Source organism: Petaurus breviceps, unplaced genomic scaffold (assembly GCF_028583685.1).
Source record: "Petaurus breviceps papuanus isolate PSGF00001 unplaced genomic scaffold, PetGlider_PUasm1.0 84, whole genome shotgun sequence".
NCBI classification, from domain to species: Eukaryota; Metazoa; Chordata; class Mammalia; order Diprotodontia; family Petauridae; genus Petaurus; species Petaurus breviceps.
Window position 1 is genome coordinate 100,202 of NW_027186645.1, and position 19,013 is coordinate 119,214.

Here is a 19,013-nt window from a genome sequence, read left to right on the forward strand (position 1 = left end):
ATCTCTAAAAGTTGGGAAAGAGATGAAGTTGTATGCTTGGAACCACAGACGTTGGGAATGCTTGCAGATATACTCTCTTAATTTTACAATGGTATTTCTCAGTTTTTACTATGAAATAAGACCAGAATAATTTTATGTCTAGATATAAGTAGGAAGAGTTTCTACTGAGTGGGAACTGAGCCAAGAAAATACTGAACCTGAGACTCAAGTTCACACTGAGGGTGTAACAGGAAGACAATACTGGGGAAGACTGCACTCAAAAGGATGTGCGCACACATGCACACATACACAGTGCTACCCTTTTGTTATTTTTGTTGATGACTATTAAGCTTATAACTGCTTTAATTATATTTTTATCTCCTTGTCCAAGAGTTTTAGGATTTACCTAACAGTAAGACCCCAACATAAAGTACCTTATAAAACATACAAAAGCATATGAAAGTGCTGCTGTCTCCTACTCAACTGCTAGAACAGCAAATAGGTGGGAAACTCATGAAAGAACAAACCCTGTCTGCTCTAAAAGTTCAGAAAAGTAGTCTGTAATAGTAATGGTATTCTATATCTGATTGCTATTACTTTGGTCCAAGTTACTAAGCCTGCTAAGAATCAAGGAAATGAATGCTCAATAATCCATCAATTCCAAGTCAAATCCAAGCATAACTTCATTTCTATTTTCAAACATCAATAAACCTGCCACAGCTATATTACTGAGCAAGTGTGTGAGCCTCCCAGGTGAACCACTACTAAAGCTATAAAGGAATCTAAAAATGCAGATATTACTTTCTCCAGATTTTGCTAGTAAATGAGGGGAAGTGATAGAAAACAAAATTCTAAACTGCATTTAAATATAGGAACTGAATATGCAGAGTAGGAGCAATTCAGGTAAGAACAGGAGGTAAAATTCAAAGAAAATGGCAAAAGTAACATTACCACTATTCAATCTTCAATGGCCAAATTCCACTGGAAACACAATGGTTTCATTTCTATTTCAATGATTAAAACAAGGAAAAAAAATCTGATGAAATGGAAATTCAGAACTACCTACATAAGAAATTTAGCTATCAAGACAAAATTAAGTTTCTTGGGCAGGAAGTTGAACTAGGCAACTTAGTTACAATTCTATGATTCTAAAATAACAATCACACAGTTAACTAAAGGAACAGGAACTAAACAGAACTGCCTTGTCCTGAATCATAATTTGAGAAAATTTGTAATTATAGAGTAGCAGAAAAATTAAACTGCCTTAAATACAAATTTCTAATATCTAAATGGAAATATTGTATATATGTAGTAGAAAACTACTGAAGCTCAAGGAAGGAGTGAATCCTGAGGCACCTTGCCAAAATGAATGAGTTACAATGACAGAGGATCAAGGACTGAGGCTTGGGGAACGTCCAAAGTTAGGAGTGAGAAGGCTGAAGAGGACCCAAATAATGGAGATAAGTAAGGCTGAAATGTCACCAAAGTCACAGAGAACAGAGTTTCACAAAAGAGATAAAAGCATCAAATGTTGCCCAGAGATCAAGGAAAGTGAAATAGTGCTTTTTGCCTGGCCTATTCATGGATGAACTTCAGTGCAAACATTATTACTCTTTTTAAATACAATAAATTTACTTCTTTAGTATATACTGTATCTTGGAAAACAAGTATTTCACAAACATTCTGATATCAAAGGAAGTAATTCCTAACATTTTATAACATTTAAGGATACATGGTATTTTTAAGCATTTAGTCACTATCACTTGATAAAAATAGATTAAAAAAAAGTATACAGACTTTAAGAGTTTAACTCCTATGTACAATTTAAATGTGGATTATCTTTTTCCAGGTTCATACTTGCTTGGGACCCTTTGAAGTGAGTTACATTTTCAACTGGATGAAATAAATTACATAGTTTAGAGAAAGTAGTCTCATTCATAAAGCCTACCCTGCATATCCCATCTACAAATGTTCTTAAATCACTATAGAACTAAATGCTACTAACAATAACACCTATCTTCTATCAATCTGTATTACAGTTTTTTGAGTATCTACCTCATTTCTTTAACTGGTTTATAAGCTCCGGGGGCATATGAACCAGATTTTGTACTCTTTGTTATCTCCTATAGTTCCTTGAACATCTCAGGAATACAATAAATATTAGTTAAATGAATGTATACATGACGACTGCTGTCAACCAAGGGGATCAAGGGGATCATCAGCTTCCAGGTTTGACTCCCATAACTTTAGCCATTAGAATGTAAGCTCTTCAAGGGCAGAGATTGTCTTTTTGACTCTTTTTGTATCTACAATCCTTTGCATAGTGCCTGACATATAATAAACGATTACTAGATGTTTACTGATTGATTGACTGACTGATGTACTACTGTTTTAAGGAAAGTTGCAGCTGAGGCATATGAACTTTACAGGAGTATTTTAAAATTGTCTCTTAATTAAACAATGAGTTAACACTTATGTAACAGGTAAAGGTTTAAAAAGTGACTTAAAAGTAACATTTTATCTTCACAAGAACTCTGTGAAGAAGGTACTTCAGTTATTTTATCTATTTTACAGATAAAGAAAACAGAACCTAAGAGAAATTAAGTGACTTGCCCATCACAGCTAGAAGGATAGTGAATAGAGTGCTAGACTGGGACTCAGGAAGACATGGGTTCAAATTCAGTCTCAGAAACTTAGTAACTGTATAAGCCTGGGGAGGTCACTGGACTTGTATGTCTCAGTTTCCTAAACTGTAAAATGAGAATGATAATACCTACATCCTACAATTTATCTCAAATGAGATATTTGAAAAAGTGCTTTTGATATTTGAAAAAACACAGTACTTGGCACATAGGAGGTGATTAATAAAGCACCTTTCCCTTTCTTTCCCCTGTGATCAGAAAGCACAACTATTAAGTACCCAAGGCAGATTTCAAACCCAGTCCTCCTCTGGTTCCAAGTCCACTATTCTTTCTCCTATACCAAGCAGCCTCAACTGATGACTTAAGAAAAAAAAAAGGTGACTTTCCACTCATCAACACCAAGATGAAAGAAAAATCAACAACTGTCTAAAGAATACACTCCCAAGTCTCACTGTTACCACTATGACACAAAGATAATGTAGGAAAATCAGACAAAATTCCAAGTGTAATTTAATTCAATTCAACAAATGTTATTATGTGTAAGGCCCTGAAATTGAAATGGACCATTAGTTGTTTTGGAAATACAAACCATTGAAGAAGCAAGAGACTGAGAGTCTGTAAGACTGGCAGCTGACAGTATCCATCTAAGGAATTTTCTTGAGGGGAGGGGTGGACAACATGAGCCCCAAGACTCCATCTTCTCCCAACTTAATTCTCCTTCTGCGCCCTGAAGGCCCCTTTCCTCCCCCAAATCCGATGTCTACCTCACTGAGTCCATATTGACAACTCTTCAAACCATGGCCTCAAGAACTCTTCTATGATGATAAAAATCTCCCAAGTACATAGGTTCTCTTGATGTTCTACCGTTACAACCTAAAGAGAATATGAAATGGTCTTTTATCTTCCCTCTACCCTTGACTGATTCTCTCATTCTTGTCAACCTTGCCAGTCCTAACTGCAGAGGGAAGTGGAAACTGCATCTGCAATTAGAAGACTTACTTCATTAAGCTACTTGAGAGGTTTCATGAGAGAGAGAAGAGGGAACTTAGGTTCAAATTCTTCCTGTAACATATGCTATACCTACAATCTTGGACAAACTACTTAAACTCCCAGAACTTCAGTTTCCTCATCTCTAAAGTGAGAGGGTTGGACTGGCTGGTCTCTGAAGTGACTTCCAGCTATATAGATCTGTGTCCCTATGATCTATAGGTGTAAATAAGGAAGTAATAATAGAAGAAATACATTTATAGTATAGCTGTATGTACACACACCTAGACAAAATCTAACCAAAAGATCTGGTGGCACTGATTAACGTGCCTTATGAAGCCATGAGAACCACAGAAACTTTAACTTGCTCATAAAGTGGTATAAATGTATAATAGCAAATTAGACCAGCAAAAATTTTTAATCAGACTATTATTACCACAAACTCACCATTAGAAGCCCTAGTCACAAAAAATCCAAGCATTTGGAGTAATTTATTGGTTAGCATCTATTTTTGGTTACTATTTATTTACAGAGCTTTTAAGAACTTGAGATTTAACTAAATCAAGATCAAAGTTGCATATTCAACTTAAATAAACAAGCAATTAAGCACCTACTATGCACTGGGCACTAAGGTTAAAAAGACAAAAACAAAGCAGTCCCAGCCTTCAAGAAGTTTACATCTACTGGGGAAAAACAACAAGCACATAGGAAAGTAAACAAAATATATACAAAGTAATTTGGGGAGAGCACTAACTACTGTGGAAAATCAAAAGACTTCTAGTATTAAGTGTCACTTGAGCAGAGACTTGAAAAGAGCTGTGGGTTCCAAGAGATGGAAGAAAGAAGGGAAAGCAGTCCAGACACAGAGATCAACCTACACAAAGGCACTCGAGCATGGAAAGGTGAAACTGGCTGCACAAAGACCAACTGGGAGTAGAAGAGTTCTAGCAGACTTTGCCAAAAGAGATTTTTATTATTTCATACAATGTTCTGTAATATCATATAATTTAAGTTTTCACTAGGTATAAAATAATTAAGTCTAAAATTAGCTTTCTTTGGATGCTGTTCTGCAGTCTGTCATAGCCTTGGGCATTTTCTGTTCACAAACCAAAGAGCTAGGGACTACAAGCCCAGTAACTCCAAGTTTTGGTATCAGTTCTGACACTAAGCAAGCTACTGAACCTCTTTGGGTCTTAGCTTCCTTGTTTGTATTAAAAAAAAAAAAAAAGATAAAATAGTCTAGATGACTTCAAAAGTTCTATCCAGCTCTAAAATTCCATTATTACTATTTTAACATAATTTTTTATTTCAAAAGTAACAGCACTTATGATCTGTATAAATAACTGCTCAAATATATTTACTTTTACAAAATGCCTTGAAATCATACTACTGATCTTCACAACATCCTGTGAGACAAACACAACAGTTTTACAAATAGAGAAACTGAGGTCCTACAAGCTTAAGTGACTTACCCTAGTTCACAGATAGTAAATTAAAATTAACTAATTCATTCAATAAGCATGCATTAAGCACCTGTATATATCAAGGCACTGTGATAGGCTCAAGAAACAAAAGTGAGAATAAAATAATCTTAATTTAATTTAAGAATGAGACAAAGGGAATATGGAAAGATGGGAAATTATAGTCAAAGAGAAAAACTGCAGAGCTCTTGATCATACAAGTGTAACATTCATGGAAGATAACATCAAGGATATGACTATCTTTGTATGTAGCTAAGATGGAGTCAAGGTATATGTCATGCAAACTGAGATTTACTGGCAGGCAGGCCAGGGTGTCTGAGGAAACGTCAGTATGGATGCTGATGTCCCCAAGTCCAGGACAGAGTTGATGTGGATGTGTAAGCTTTGAGAAAAAAGCAAGAGTGACCTATGCAGGTCAGCAGATAACTGCCACCAAAGGCACGGTTATCTCCACTCTGCTCTGCTGCCTAAATATACATGTACATTGTTATTTTTAAGCAGCATATGATACAGTGTGTGTTAATAGCCACATGCAGAAATTGACTCTTGTGCAAAAGGGGCCTGTCCAAGTAAGCCACATAACTTGGTTTCAGTCTTTAAGAAAATTAAATTTTTTTAAATATTTAATACTTTGAATCAGAAAACAATTAAACAGCAAGAAATTATCTTTTTTAACCAAATAAATTTATTAATTTGTTTGCCTAGCTATTAAAGGACTTTTTAATGATCAGTTTTAAAAAATAATTTTAGTTCAATTCAAACACACTTTAAAAAATTAGTACTTGGGGGGCAGCTAGGTGGCGCAGTGAATAGAGTACAGGGCCTGGAGTCAGGAGGACCTGAGTTCAAATCCTGCCTCAGACACTTAACACAAAACTAGCTGTGTGACCTTGGTCAAGTCACTTAACCCCAATTGCCCTGGCAAAAAAAAATTATTACTTGACCTCATGGAGTTTAGTACTCTACCAGAAACCCAGAATCAAGTTCTCTATACTTGGCAGGTCTCACCTGCCATAAATGTACTAATCTGCTGTCAATGGAATTGACTTTCTCTACATAATTCTTACATAGCTTATGCACTATGGAAGAGATAAGGACACTGAATAATAGAAAGGTGATATATTTTTGTCAAATACTGATAATTTCCTAAGCACAACAGATAGGAACTATGCAAGACACCTGCAACAATAACAAAAAAGGAAATACTTCTCTAACAGAAATTCTTAACCATTTTTTATATCATGAATACTTCTAGCAGTTGGATGAAGACTACAAAAACCCCTTCCTCAAATGTTTTTTAAATGCATAAGATAAAATACATAGGATTACAAAGGTGACCAATTATACCGAAACACAGTTATCAAAATATATTTTTTTTAATTCACAGATCCTAGGTTAAGTATCTCTACTCTAGAAATGGATTACTAAAGCCTATACATAAACACTCATGAGATTAGAATATGCATATAACAATCTAATGGGGATTTTAAAATATTTATATGACCAATCCACCAAAATTAGTCTTTTTTCAAACCCCAAATTACTTTTTGCAACATAAATAAAAAGATTTAGAATAACAAGAGACCTTAGACATCAACCAGTCCAATACCTCATTTTATAGATGAAAAATCTGAGGCCCAAGAAGGTAAAAGCAAATTTTCCAAAACCATACATCAGGTGGTGAACAATGATGGTATTTGAACCCAGACCCAGTTCCTTCAACTTCCAATTTCGTCTTCTTTCTATACTACCTCAAAAAAGCCTAAAGCAGCAATCTGTCCTCAAGTAATTTAGTGATAAAATTGGCTTTACCCTTAGAATTCAGTATATGTCAGAAGCAAGACAAAATCCACCTTGTATTGCCAGTTACAAAAACAAGTTACATAAAATAAATCCATTCAGTTCTAACACAAACTAAGTTCAAGTCCAAAAGCTAATTTTTACTTTTACTGTCTTTTAAATTTCTGAATATTTTTTGCTTAATTTCCTCACTTTTAAAAAAATATTCCACCATTTCATGTATAATTTGTGTAATTCTTGGTATACTTACTGAACTCAGGATTCATTTGTGAATGAATTTCAGTCATATTATACCACCTCACTCATTAATAAGGATTTAATGAACTTTCACAAATGTCACCAATATTAGACCAATATAAGAGAAGCATGATAAAAAAAAATCTTTGGGTGTGTTATAGGGAGCCTCCCAAAGGAAGTCCTAACTTAGACTAGACATATTTCATAATTTCATTTAAATATATTTCTAAAACATTTACCACAATGACATCCCTATATTGACACACACCTACATTCACAAAAATATTTTTGCTTAAAAGAAATACTTGGGCACATAAAAGGAAAAAATGTTGAATGTTGGTCAATCAAAAACCTTCGCTGACTCCAGGCTTCAAGCGCCTCAAAAGATACATTCCAAGACAGAGAACATAGCTGAACCATTCTGCTACACTACCAATTCTAAATCTCTAGCCACTGGTTTAATTCTGGTCCATTTAAATTGTATGTTTATATTAAATTTAGATGTAGGGGGGGTGGCAGCTTGGTGTAATGCACGTTTTAAACATGATAACACCAGTCGTGCTAAGGCAATGAATGGTTGGAGCTTAATCAAATGCCAATCTCTTTCACCATAAATTATACGCCCACCTACTGGATGGCTTCTTCAAAGCAAAAGCCATCCGAGGAAAACATCCAGCAGCTAAAGTGCAGCTAACACACTGGAAGCTCATGACCCCACAATAAAGTTTCGGGGGGAAAATAAAAGAACTCCAAAATACAGAAACTGTAAAAACTCACAGCAAATGGATGGAAGGATATCCACAGCAAACCAATCCACTTTTCTCAGAAAGCCGATTTTCGACGCAGTAATATAAATACCAATACTATCTAATGGGGGCGTGGGAGCGATTACGAAGGGTAGTTAGAGAAAAGTAGAAAAAGTGAGAAACCAGAATTTTCCTCGCCTCCCCTAAATAATTCCCCGCGTGGAAGCTGAACACCGGGGAAAAGGAAGTGTGGTGGACTGGTGAATGAATGAATCCAACCAAGCACATCTTCTACACCTGCACCTACAAACTTATAACTCCTGGCGGAGGGGGAAAATGCGTCCAAGGATCAAGATAAAATGTGAAACGAGGAAGGGGTGTTAAAATAAAAAATAAAAAGAAAGGGCACACGCCAGCTTGAGCCATTGACTCAAACACCCCGACAGCCGCTCTCCCTCCCCCACCCAAGAAAGCAGAGGTCTGGGCGAGGATGCAGAGCCCCGGTCTGAGCCAAAGGCGGCGGCGGCGGCGGCGGCGGCGGCGGCGGCAGCAGCGGCGGCGGCCACGGGAGGCACCCCTCCCCCCAGGCCCGGGACAGCGACCGGCTGCCGGGAGCCCCAGCCTCGCCCGCCTTCCCCGGGGCCGCGCAGCCCCAACCTTGGCCCCAGGGGAGGGGGTGTTGCGTGGTAAGGGGAGAGCGTCCGGTGGGAGGGGGGAGCGTCCCTCGAGAGGGGTGCAGCCCGGGGCGGGGGGAGGATAGAGAGCATCCCGAGGGGGGGCGCCCGACGCGGCCCGCCCCGCCCCCTGCCCCGCCCCTAGGGGGTCCAGGCAACTTTCCTCCTCGGGAACCCGGCGCCCCCCGAGCCTCCCCGGTGAGGAGGGACCATGGAGGTGGAGGCGGGGCGGCGTCGGGGAGTCCGGACTCACTTTTTCAGATGTTTCTCTCTCTTCGGCCTCCGCTTTCGGGCCTGAATGGCCAGCACTGGGGGGGGGGGGGGGGGAAGGGAAGAGAGAGACACACACATTAACGGTTGGGGACGTTGTGGCCTCCGGGAGACGGGGCGGCGGGGAGGACAGAGAGCTGAGAGGGCGCACACACCTTTCCGGGAGCTCATCCCGCTCGGGGAAGGGGCGGTGACGGGAAGCCGGAGCCGAAGCCGGAGCAGGAGCCGGAGCCGGGGGCTGCAGCCTCCTCCACTCGCTCCGCCAGTCCAGGAGGAGGCGGGAACCGCGCCTGCGCCACCGGCCGCCGCTCCCCGCGGGGGCCCGGCGCAGGACCCGCCCCCCGGGTCCGGCCCCGCCCCAGGCTCCGCCCCCGGCCCGGCTTGGGGCTCCAGCAGCGAGCTTCGGTCCGGTCGGCCGCTCACACCCTCCCTCTCTATTCCCTCACCCTATCTCCAGAGCTCCTCAACCTAAGCTGGCACAGAAGCATCCTCCCCACAACCCCAGCCCCCACCTAGAGCTCAGCGGGACCAGCCCCGCCCCTCTCCCGGCTCTGTCCTCCTCCTCCAATGGCTCGGCCCCGCGGTCCTCTCTTGGTCCGTAGCTCCTCCCTTCCCCCCGCCCCTCCTCAACCCGCGTCGCGGCCTCCGCCCCGCCCCCGCCCAGCCCCCATCCTAGGACTCACTCACCTTGTGTCCGGCTCCTATGCTCAAGATCCCCCCCATCCCTCCAAACTCCTGGTAAAGGTCTCTCCCCCGTTTCTCCCCTCTTCTCGCTCACCAGAGGAGACTTGACTTGGTCTAGCACCATCTTGTCTCCTCCTGACCTGGCTCCGGTTCAGACGACCTCTTTTCTTTCCACTCATGCCCCTTTTCCCCTTTTCCTCCACCTTTTCATCCCTTAGTCCCCAAGTTGGTCCCTCCTTCTACCGTTCTCTTGGGGTCGGTTTTGATCTCTTACCACGACCTGTTTTTCAGGCTCCTTTTTACATGTATCTAAATTTAAAAAGCGATATTACATTTAGGGGGCTCAACACAATAATGTACACTTTTGGTACACTTTTGATAGCCTTTTCAAGGCCAAGTCAAGTCGCTCAGGTGTGAAACAACTTTTTTTTCTAACTCTCCTTAAAAGCTGAACTTGAAGTATCGAAAAGACCTAATGGTGTTACTGTAGGTGAAAGATCACTGGGTTCCGAATCTGATGATGATCTAGATTCGAATCTAGATTCTTCTCTTGGCCTGTATGACCTTGGAAAAGTCAGTGTACCTCTCAGGACCATCGTGTCTTCGCCCGTAAAACGAGGGTCTTAGACTAGGTGGCCTTAACTTGTTCTCTCAATCTATGATCCTATCCTCTCCAAGATACCTTCCAAATCTGATTCATTACTTGGGTTTTAACCCTATCTCTGCCATGGTATGAATTTAGACAGAGATCTCTAACGTTTCTTTCAGCTTCTAAAAATTATGAACACAAACAATATGTAACTTCACTAAGCATGTTTCTTCATGAGTAAATGTGGAAGTGTTGATTTGTGAGGAATAAAAGAGCACCATATCTTGTGAGACTTTTTGTTATAAATGTATATATACATCTTCAGTTAGGAGCAATCTTCTCAAAATGTTTGTTTTTAGTGGAAAGTGTTACTTTAGGAAGAAAGAAGGCTGATTATCTGTCTGAAAAGTCCTTCCAATTGCCCCCCAAAAGATCTCTATTTTATACAACTTTGAACATCAATTAACACGAATGCTTTAATAATGTCACAGAATACTATACCAAAAGTTCAAAAAGATGTGCTAAATTCCTCAAACGTAGCCTTTAAAAAAAAAAGCCTCAGTATAGCCCTGGCACATTTATTGAAAACCAGCAGAAGGTACCCCACCTATAAACGAAAAGTTAAAAGACTTAAAGCAAAGGCAACATTATTATCCCGCTCATTCAAATAACAAGATTTAGAATTGGAAGTTAACATGTATCAAGGCCTTCTATGTGGCAGGTACTATGCTAAGATACAAAGAAAAGCAAAAGATGGGCCGGCGGCTAGGTGGCGCAGTGAATAGAGCGCCATCCCTGGAGTCAGGAGGACCTGAGTTCAGACACTTAACATAAAGCTAGCCGTGTGACCTTGGGCAAATCACTTAACCCCCATGGCCCTACCTTCCCCCTTCCAAAAAGCAAAAAAAAAGAAAGCAAAAGATAACCCTGCTTTCCAGGAGTTCACAGTAATCATCATAATCCAATCTTCTCATACAGATGCTTATTGTGTTCTTTTTTCAGTCACGTCTGATTATTCATGACCCCATTGGGGGTTTTCCCAGCGGAGACATTGGAGTGGTTTGCTATTTCCTTCTCCAGCTCATTTTACAGAAGAGTCCAATAGGGTTCAGTGACTTGCTCTGGCCATATAGCTAATAAGTGTCTAAGGCCAGATTTGAACTCAGGAAGAAGAATCTTCCTGACTCCAGGCCTGGCACTCTCTCCACCATGTGCTAATCACTGTGCTAAACTCTTTAGATAGAAGTAGAAAAAGTTAATAGCCCTTCCTCTCTCAAGGACCTCATATTCTTAATTAGGAAAGACATCATGTATAAGAGAGTTCAGTTCCAATTAGGGAAAGACAATATACATAAGAGTTCAGCAACAGTGTGGATAGGAAGGCTCTGAAGATATAAGGGTGCAGTTTTAGGGCAGATGGTAAGATCTAGGAGTCCTTAGATAGAGAAAACTGATAGGAAAACCAAGGCCCAGAGAGAGGCTTGCTTGAGGTCACACAAGCAGTAAACTAGCAGAATTAGTATTCAAGTCCAATACCTTTGACCCTAAATCCACTTTACCAGGCTGCCTTCATAACCGGCTACAATTAAGTTTTCAAAAGTTCATCAACTATTTCATTGTCAGAGAAGTTTTATAAATGTATTCTTTCCTCAAGGTTGACTAGCCACAACATTTATTAAAATATGTAGCGTTATAAAGGATAACAAACAGAGAGAGCTTGAGTGTGTCTTTTGCATGTAAAATTTCTCTGTATTTGTTCTTCTGACCAAAATATGTATATATTTCTATAAATTAAGGGAGGATAATACTTGGGACCCAGTATTAATAATGCAATATTTGTAAAGTACCTTGAATTTCTTGAATAAAACTACAATTTCATCATCATCAAAGAACATTTATTAAATACTTAGCCATGGGGCTGCTAGGTGGCACAGTGAATAGAGCACTGACCCTGGAGTCAGGAGGACCTGAGTTCAAATTTGGCCTCGGACACTTAACACCTACTAGCCATGTGACCTTGGGCAAGTCATTTAACCCCAACTGCCCTGCTCTCCTCCCTCCAAAAAGCAATAAATAAATAAATAAATACTTAGCCATGATACTAGTCTTGTTGCTATATAAACTAAGAGAGTTAGAATTGGGGGGCTAGAAGGGACACAGAGAACTACTAAAATATGAATAATAATGATACAAGGTCATATTTTATAGCATTTTATGGTTTCCAAAGTATTCTCCTTACAACAGCTGTGTAAGAATGAAAGTATAATCCCCATTTTACAGATGAATATACTGAGGCTTAAAGAGCTTAAGTGATATCTAAGGCAGCTAATTGGTACTATGCTGGGTCTAGAATCAGGAAGACCTGAGTTCAAATCCAGCCTCATATGCTTACTAGATGTATAACCCTGGGCAAGTTACTTAACTTCTGATTGCTTCAGTTTCCTTAACTATAATATAAGGATAATAATGCCACCTATTTCACAGGGTTATCATGAGGCTCAAATAAAATAATGTTTGTAAAGCACTTAGCATAGGGTCTAGTATATGGTATACACTTGTCAACCAGACCAGAACCAGTCTCCAATTTTCTTGTTCCCTTTCCTTTCCCTGAATGGAACTGGGTTTCAAACTCAGTTCTAGACTGAGTCTAAATCTAGTACTTTTTCTTTTTTTTCCATCTTACTATGGTACCTCTCTCACTAGTCTGTACAGTTTAAGAGTTTACTACCTATAAAGCTAATTCTTATCTTTGCATATTGCAAAGTTGTTTGAAAGAAGACTTCAAGGAACAGACAAACGAAAAGCAATATAGGAAGAAAAGCATACATTTCATTTATTTTAAAATGAAATAAAAAGTTCTAGAACCACGTGATAAAACACATCAAGGTTGTGTTTGGATGGGCAAACCATAGAGCTCATCCACTAGTACATATATCCTGGAAAGATACTACAAATGAAAATGAGTTAGGTCCACAATTGAATAGGAGGAGGAGGGAGGGCTGAAATGCCTTTGAAAAATTGCACAGTCCATTTAGTGATCCCAAGCTTCTCCACAAAACAAAAGCCCATTTTTTTGACACCAATAGTTTCCCAATAATATTGCATGACTGTGAGTCATGAAACACTATGGGTTCCAAAAACTGAAGTTAAGGATTCCCAAAGAACAAAGGAGAGATGCATTGTTTGTGGACAAGATGTAAGTGGTAACATTACAAATAAGGACTTACACAATAGAAATTGTGTAATAAATGTAATCAGAGAAATATATCACTGGAAAAAGAAAGATGGGCCAGTCACATAGCAAAAGGAAAGCTGAAGGACAGTACACATATTCCAATGTCACAAAAGTGCGAGGAAGTGCTTACTTCAGCAGCACATATGCTAAAAATTGGAATAATAAAGAGATTAGTATGGCTCATGTTCAAGGTTGACACACAAATTCATGAAGCAGTCTTTGATGTATTTTGTTTGTTTTTGCAGGGGATGGAAAGAATGTTTGTTTTTTTACTTGACAACACTTATTTGTTACAAGTGAAGGCATTTATTTTGGAGGGAGGAAAGTCTTGGGGAGGGAATTAGGATAGTGATAGCAATGACAAAAAATGATGGAGTGTAAATTAAATGTATCAAAATACAGTCAAAGAGCAGAAGGGGGTGCCGAAAACAGGGTAGTGTTGATGCTTCTCTATTAAATTTAATATATACTTGTAAAAAGTATATAATAGATATTGAGGTAAAAATTTCATATGCAAATTTTTTCTATTTTTCTTTGTAATCAGAAACTTTCATGTTTGTTGGTATTTTTCAAATTCGTAATAAAAAATATTTCAAAGGAAGTGTGAGGACTACCACCAGCATACTGTGGAGAACCAATCAGGGTTGATTTATAGGACATTGTTAACAAGAGTAGAATAGGATAGTCAGTCATTTGCAGGCCGCTGTCCTTGATGAGAGTACCCACATTGACATCACAGATCCATTGGAGTGTAATCAGGAATCACAGAATGAAAAATTTAAAGCTTGAAGAGACATTAGATGTCATTTAGTTCAATCCACTCATCTTACAGAGGAAGAAATTAAGGCCCAAGAAGGTCAAGCTCACTGAGTCAGTGTATTCAGTAACCAAAATTCCAGAAAACTAATGCTGAAACATGTTACCCACATCTCTTGATAAAGATGTGAAGGATTCAGAGTATAGAATGAGACAAATATACATATATCTGTGTGTGTTTACATACACACATGTTCTTTTGCTTTTGGACATGGCAAATACAGAAATTTGTTTTGTTTGACTATACATGTTTTTTTTATAAGGAGGGGAAAAGAATGGTCATTCAGCCTTAATTAGTATACCTCCAATGAGGGAGAACTTACTGTCTTCAAAAACCATCTATTACAAAATACATATGTATATGATATGCTGAAGAGGAAGAAGTGTTATTTTTTTAATTATGCATTATGCTATTTAATAATATGACTGACTGGAAAGGAAAACATTTGGAGACCATGCCATATAGACCACTTGGAGGAATTTATAGCATCTTAGCCTGCAGAGAGAAGACTGGGATTCTAGGATTAAAGGAGGACATTATCTTATCCTTAAATGTTTAAAGGGTTATCATATAGGAGAAATATAAGAATTATTCTATTTTGTCTAAGAAGGCAGAACTCAGACCAGTGGATAGCAGAGAGAGATAAATCCTAGCTCAATATAGGAAAGAAATTCCTAACAGAGTCACATCTCAATCATAACAAAGCCTTTCATTTACTCTTTTAAACCCCATCAAGCTAGCTATTTTCCTATTTCTTTATTCTCATGAACTAATACATTGCTTGGGGAAGTTGTCTATACTGGATCTTTCCAAATGAAAAAGAATCATTGTACTACTTCACTACCCAATCCATTCTGTTTTTTCTGTTCTTTGTTTTTGTTTTTTGTTTTTTGCCTTTTGGAGGGCAATTGGGGTTGAGTAACTTACCCAAGGTTACACGGCTAGTTTTTGTGTGTGTGTGTGTGTGTGTGTATGTGTGTGTGTGTGGGTGTTAAGTGTCTGAGGCCGAACTCAGGTCCTCCTGACTCCAGGGCCAGTGCTTTACTCATTGCACCACCTAGCCGCCCCTACCCAATCCATTCTGAACCAGGTTTCTGCCTTCTCCAGTAGGCTGAAACTGCTTTCTCTAAAAGCAACAACAAAACCAAAACTGAACATTGTAATCACAATGACCCTGGGAAAGAGTTGAAGAAATGTGCCTCCCTCCCTTCACTGGAGAAGTGACAGGCTATAGATGTTGAATATTGCACATAATGTCAGACTCAATTGATGTTCTAGGTAATTTTGCTGAACTGCTTTTTCCTCCTTTTTCTAAAGAAAGGGAAGGCATATTCAGGAATGGATGTGATATAAATACCTATATATGTGAACATTTTGCATGTGAGTATATATATTTCTATATGTTCATGCTGTCTTCTCCAGTAGAATGTAAGCTTCATAAGAGTAGGGACTGTTTCATTTGGTCTTTGTGTCCCTAGCACAGTGTCTGGATTGTTGATGATTTATTGTAAAAACAAAAGACACCAATAAAAATCAGATATTAAAAAAATCTACTATCTCTAAAGTTGCCAATGATTTCCTAATTGCCAAATCTAATTACCTTTATTCAGTCTTCATCCTTCTTGCCTTCTCCTTGCACCTAAATTTCTGTAGCTTTGTGACAAAACTAATCCTTTCCCTCCTACTGGATACTTTCTTTCCCTTGGCTTCAAAGACACTTTTGTCTTAATTCTCTGACTTCTAAAACTGTTCCTTATTTGACTCTTCATTTCTCATCCTCTTCCTTACTCTGCTGTATGTATTCTCCATAGTTCTGTCCTTTGCCCTTTTCTCTTCTTTCAACTATCTCCTTTCAGATGTTATTTCTACATACCAAAGACACAAAATTATCTATTTCCAAATGCGACTTCTTTCTAAGACTTTATACCTGAATTTCCAACTGCCTGTAGGACTCACCCATTTGAATGCCTCACCAGCCTCTCAGACTTAACATGACCAAACCTAGTTGATTAACAATTTCCCAAAACCTATTCTTCCTTCTACTAAATTCTTTCTATCTATGGCAATACCATTCTCCAAGTTTCCTATTTTACTTTTTCCTTTTCCTCACCTCTCATATCCATTTAGTTACCAAGTCCTACTGATTTTATCTCAGTATCTTTTCTTTGCCACTATCCTAGCACAAGCTCTAAGTTTTACCAACCTACACTGCCGAGATAATTTCCTAAGAAGTCTCCTTCCTCTCCTTCCTCCCTCCAATCTATATCATATATTACTATCAAAATCATATTTTATGGATTCATTCAATTCAACAAATGTTTATCAAGCACTTCCTATGTACAAGGCACATAAGTCTGATCATATCAATATTTTGCTTTGAAGAAATTCTTTAGTGACTTACTATTGCCTTATAGTTCAAAATTCTTTGCCTGTCACTTAAGGTCTTTCTATATTGTGCCACCCATGCTTTTCAAATCTATCACACACTACTCTCCTCCAGCTTCTCTAGTTACCACACCCCTTTTCCATGTCTGTACTCAGGATATTTCCTATGGTTAGGATGTCCATTGCCCCTTTCTTTTCCCTTCCAATCCTTTGCATCTTTTAAAAACCAACTAAGATGCTTTCTCCTCCATGAAGCTTTCCCTGATCTTGCTGAATGGTAACAACTGCCCCTACTCCCTGCCTAATCCATCAGATGGTGTTTTGTTTTGCTAATTTCTAGTGCATTTATATAATGTTATATATTACAGTTATCTGTGTCATTCTTCTGCTAGACTAAGAGTTGTGTAATGACAGGAACTCTCTTTTATCTTAACTTTGTACTTCCTACAACCCATAGCTCATTGCTCTGCATGTTAGTGCTTCCTAAGTAATTTTTTGTTGGTTGAATGCATCAATGAATAAAAATTAGATTCTGGGGTCCTGAAGGTTCCAGCAGTTCTTGTCAAGTTGGAAAAACTTAAAATACGTGTTGTGTGCCTATCATGTGATGAAAGTTTTCCTAGCTATGGTAACTCATCATAGATATTTTCAAATATTAAACTATAAACAAAAAATATCTAACAATTAGAGGTGTGCCAAAATGGAATGGTCTGCCTTGTAAGGTAGCAAGTTCATGGGATCATAGATTTAGAGCTAAAAGCCTAAAAAAGACTTTAGAAATCACTCAGTCCAATGCCCTCATTTAACAGATGAAAAAATTGAAGCTCAGAGAGGTTAGGTGACTTATTCAAGGTCTTACAGAGTATTCTAAAAGTCTTAGTGTAGTTTTAAGCTTTAACAGTCATACAAGCTACTAATGGACCCACATTATGGCTTAGTTCCAGGCATGCCTCCTCAGTGCCCAAAGTTGACCTGGTAACTCAAGATGTGATGGCCCACATCACCAAACATATACTTTTTAAAACCCCCATAAACATGAAGTTAATTGTTGGTAGTCTAAAAGCGTAGTAGGTTAAAACTGCACCAAGACTCTTGGGATAATCAGTAAAAGTAATAAATGGCAGAGTTAGGATATAAGCCAAGCTTCTCTGATTCAACTTCCAGAATTCTTCATCATGCTGTCTCCCTATTCTCTGATTAGAGAAATTTTTTAGCAAAGGCTAGATGATCATCTGTCAAAAATTCATGCTTTAAGTGAAATTGTCCAACATTGCTTACAGCTCAGCAATTGTATGAGTTATGTAATTATCATAAATACTGTATTTCCATGACATAAGAAAAACATGTTTGACTCATTACAAGACTAGAGGCATTGTATTTTCTATTGATGGCCTATATCTTAGTAATTACTTCTCCCATATAGGGCAGAAGAACTCATCTCCTCACCTTATTTAGTTCTCAGTAGAGAGATTTCTCAATATAGTCAGAAATAACCATATGCATATATTAAAAGAATAACACATTCCTTACTGTATTTTTTTCTCTGATTTGCACATTCAGTAAGAGCCTTTGGAATAGTGTCTTCATTTTTCTTTTATTTGACAGAAAGTCACAAATGGTAGGAAACTTTCTGCTTATATCTAGACAAAAGGAAAGTCAATCAGAACTATACAGATCTCATTATGAAGACTGTCAGTATAAATGAAGGTTTACTGAATCCTTCCTGTGTACTTGATCCTGTCCTAAACCAGGTCAGCTTGTACAATTTATCACCTGTAGATGGGATATTCTGTCTTGATATTATACCACTCAGTAATATGCTCCAAGGAGAACAGGTGGTCACAGGGTGTGGTCATAAAATGCCTATGCCCCTGTGAGCACAAAGTACATGGTGAACTCTTAGAAATAGATTTCTCTTCCACCTGGTAGAAGAAGTTGAGGAATAGTTTCCATTACTTTCCTGCCTGCTGCATCTGGCTGAAGTCACAGATCTGTACCATAATTGAAAGTATCAGATGCCACAAGGACACTACACCTAGGAACCTATAATTTGAACAAATGTTATGGTCATCTCTGGGTAAATGATTCTTACAGAGAGATAAATTATTCCTGTAATGGAGGAGTTGAAAGAGGTAGGTGATGCTTTTATTTTAAGAAATATACCAGGCCTAGCATGCTCACTCTTCTGTGAACCCACCACTGAACTGCCTTAGGCTTCTGGCATTAAGCACTCCAAAACTTGCCAAGCCCTTTCCCATGCATACAATCATAGGCTGTCTAGTACCACTCCCTCACTTTATAGAGAAGGTTAAATGATTTTCCCAAACTCACACAGATAATAAGGGTCAGGGGAGAAAATTGAATCCAGAGGCCTCCCAGGGCCATGCCTCTTTCCAAGGTACCATGATGCCTCCAGTTCTAGAAGCATTTAGGACTTTTAACCTATACCTGCAGCTCATGCTCTAGAGTCACTAAGGCCTTATCCAA

General features: G+C 38.8%; 1 long non-coding RNA gene and 1 other non-coding gene across 2 annotated transcripts in view; one reads left to right on the forward strand and one right to left on the reverse strand.

Moving 5' to 3' along the window:
• Window positions 1-9,117, reverse strand: part of LOC138176235 (uncharacterized) — a 94,953-nt gene extending 85,836 nt beyond the window's left edge. Inside the window, exons 1-2 of the long non-coding RNA XR_011172191.1 lie at window positions 8,972-9,117; window positions 8,800-8,854 (exon numbers count right to left, since the gene is read on the reverse strand). This is a non-coding gene — a long non-coding RNA (uncharacterized lncRNA). The remainder of the gene's footprint in view (window positions 1-8,799; window positions 8,855-8,971) is intronic.
• Window positions 9,118-13,446: 4,329 nt separating this feature from the next.
• Window positions 13,447-13,551, forward strand: LOC138176306 (U6 spliceosomal RNA). The gene has a single exon (XR_011172213.1). It is a non-coding gene; the product is annotated as a U6 spliceosomal RNA (small nuclear RNA).
• The last annotated feature ends 5,462 nt before the right edge of the window (window positions 13,552-19,013 follow it).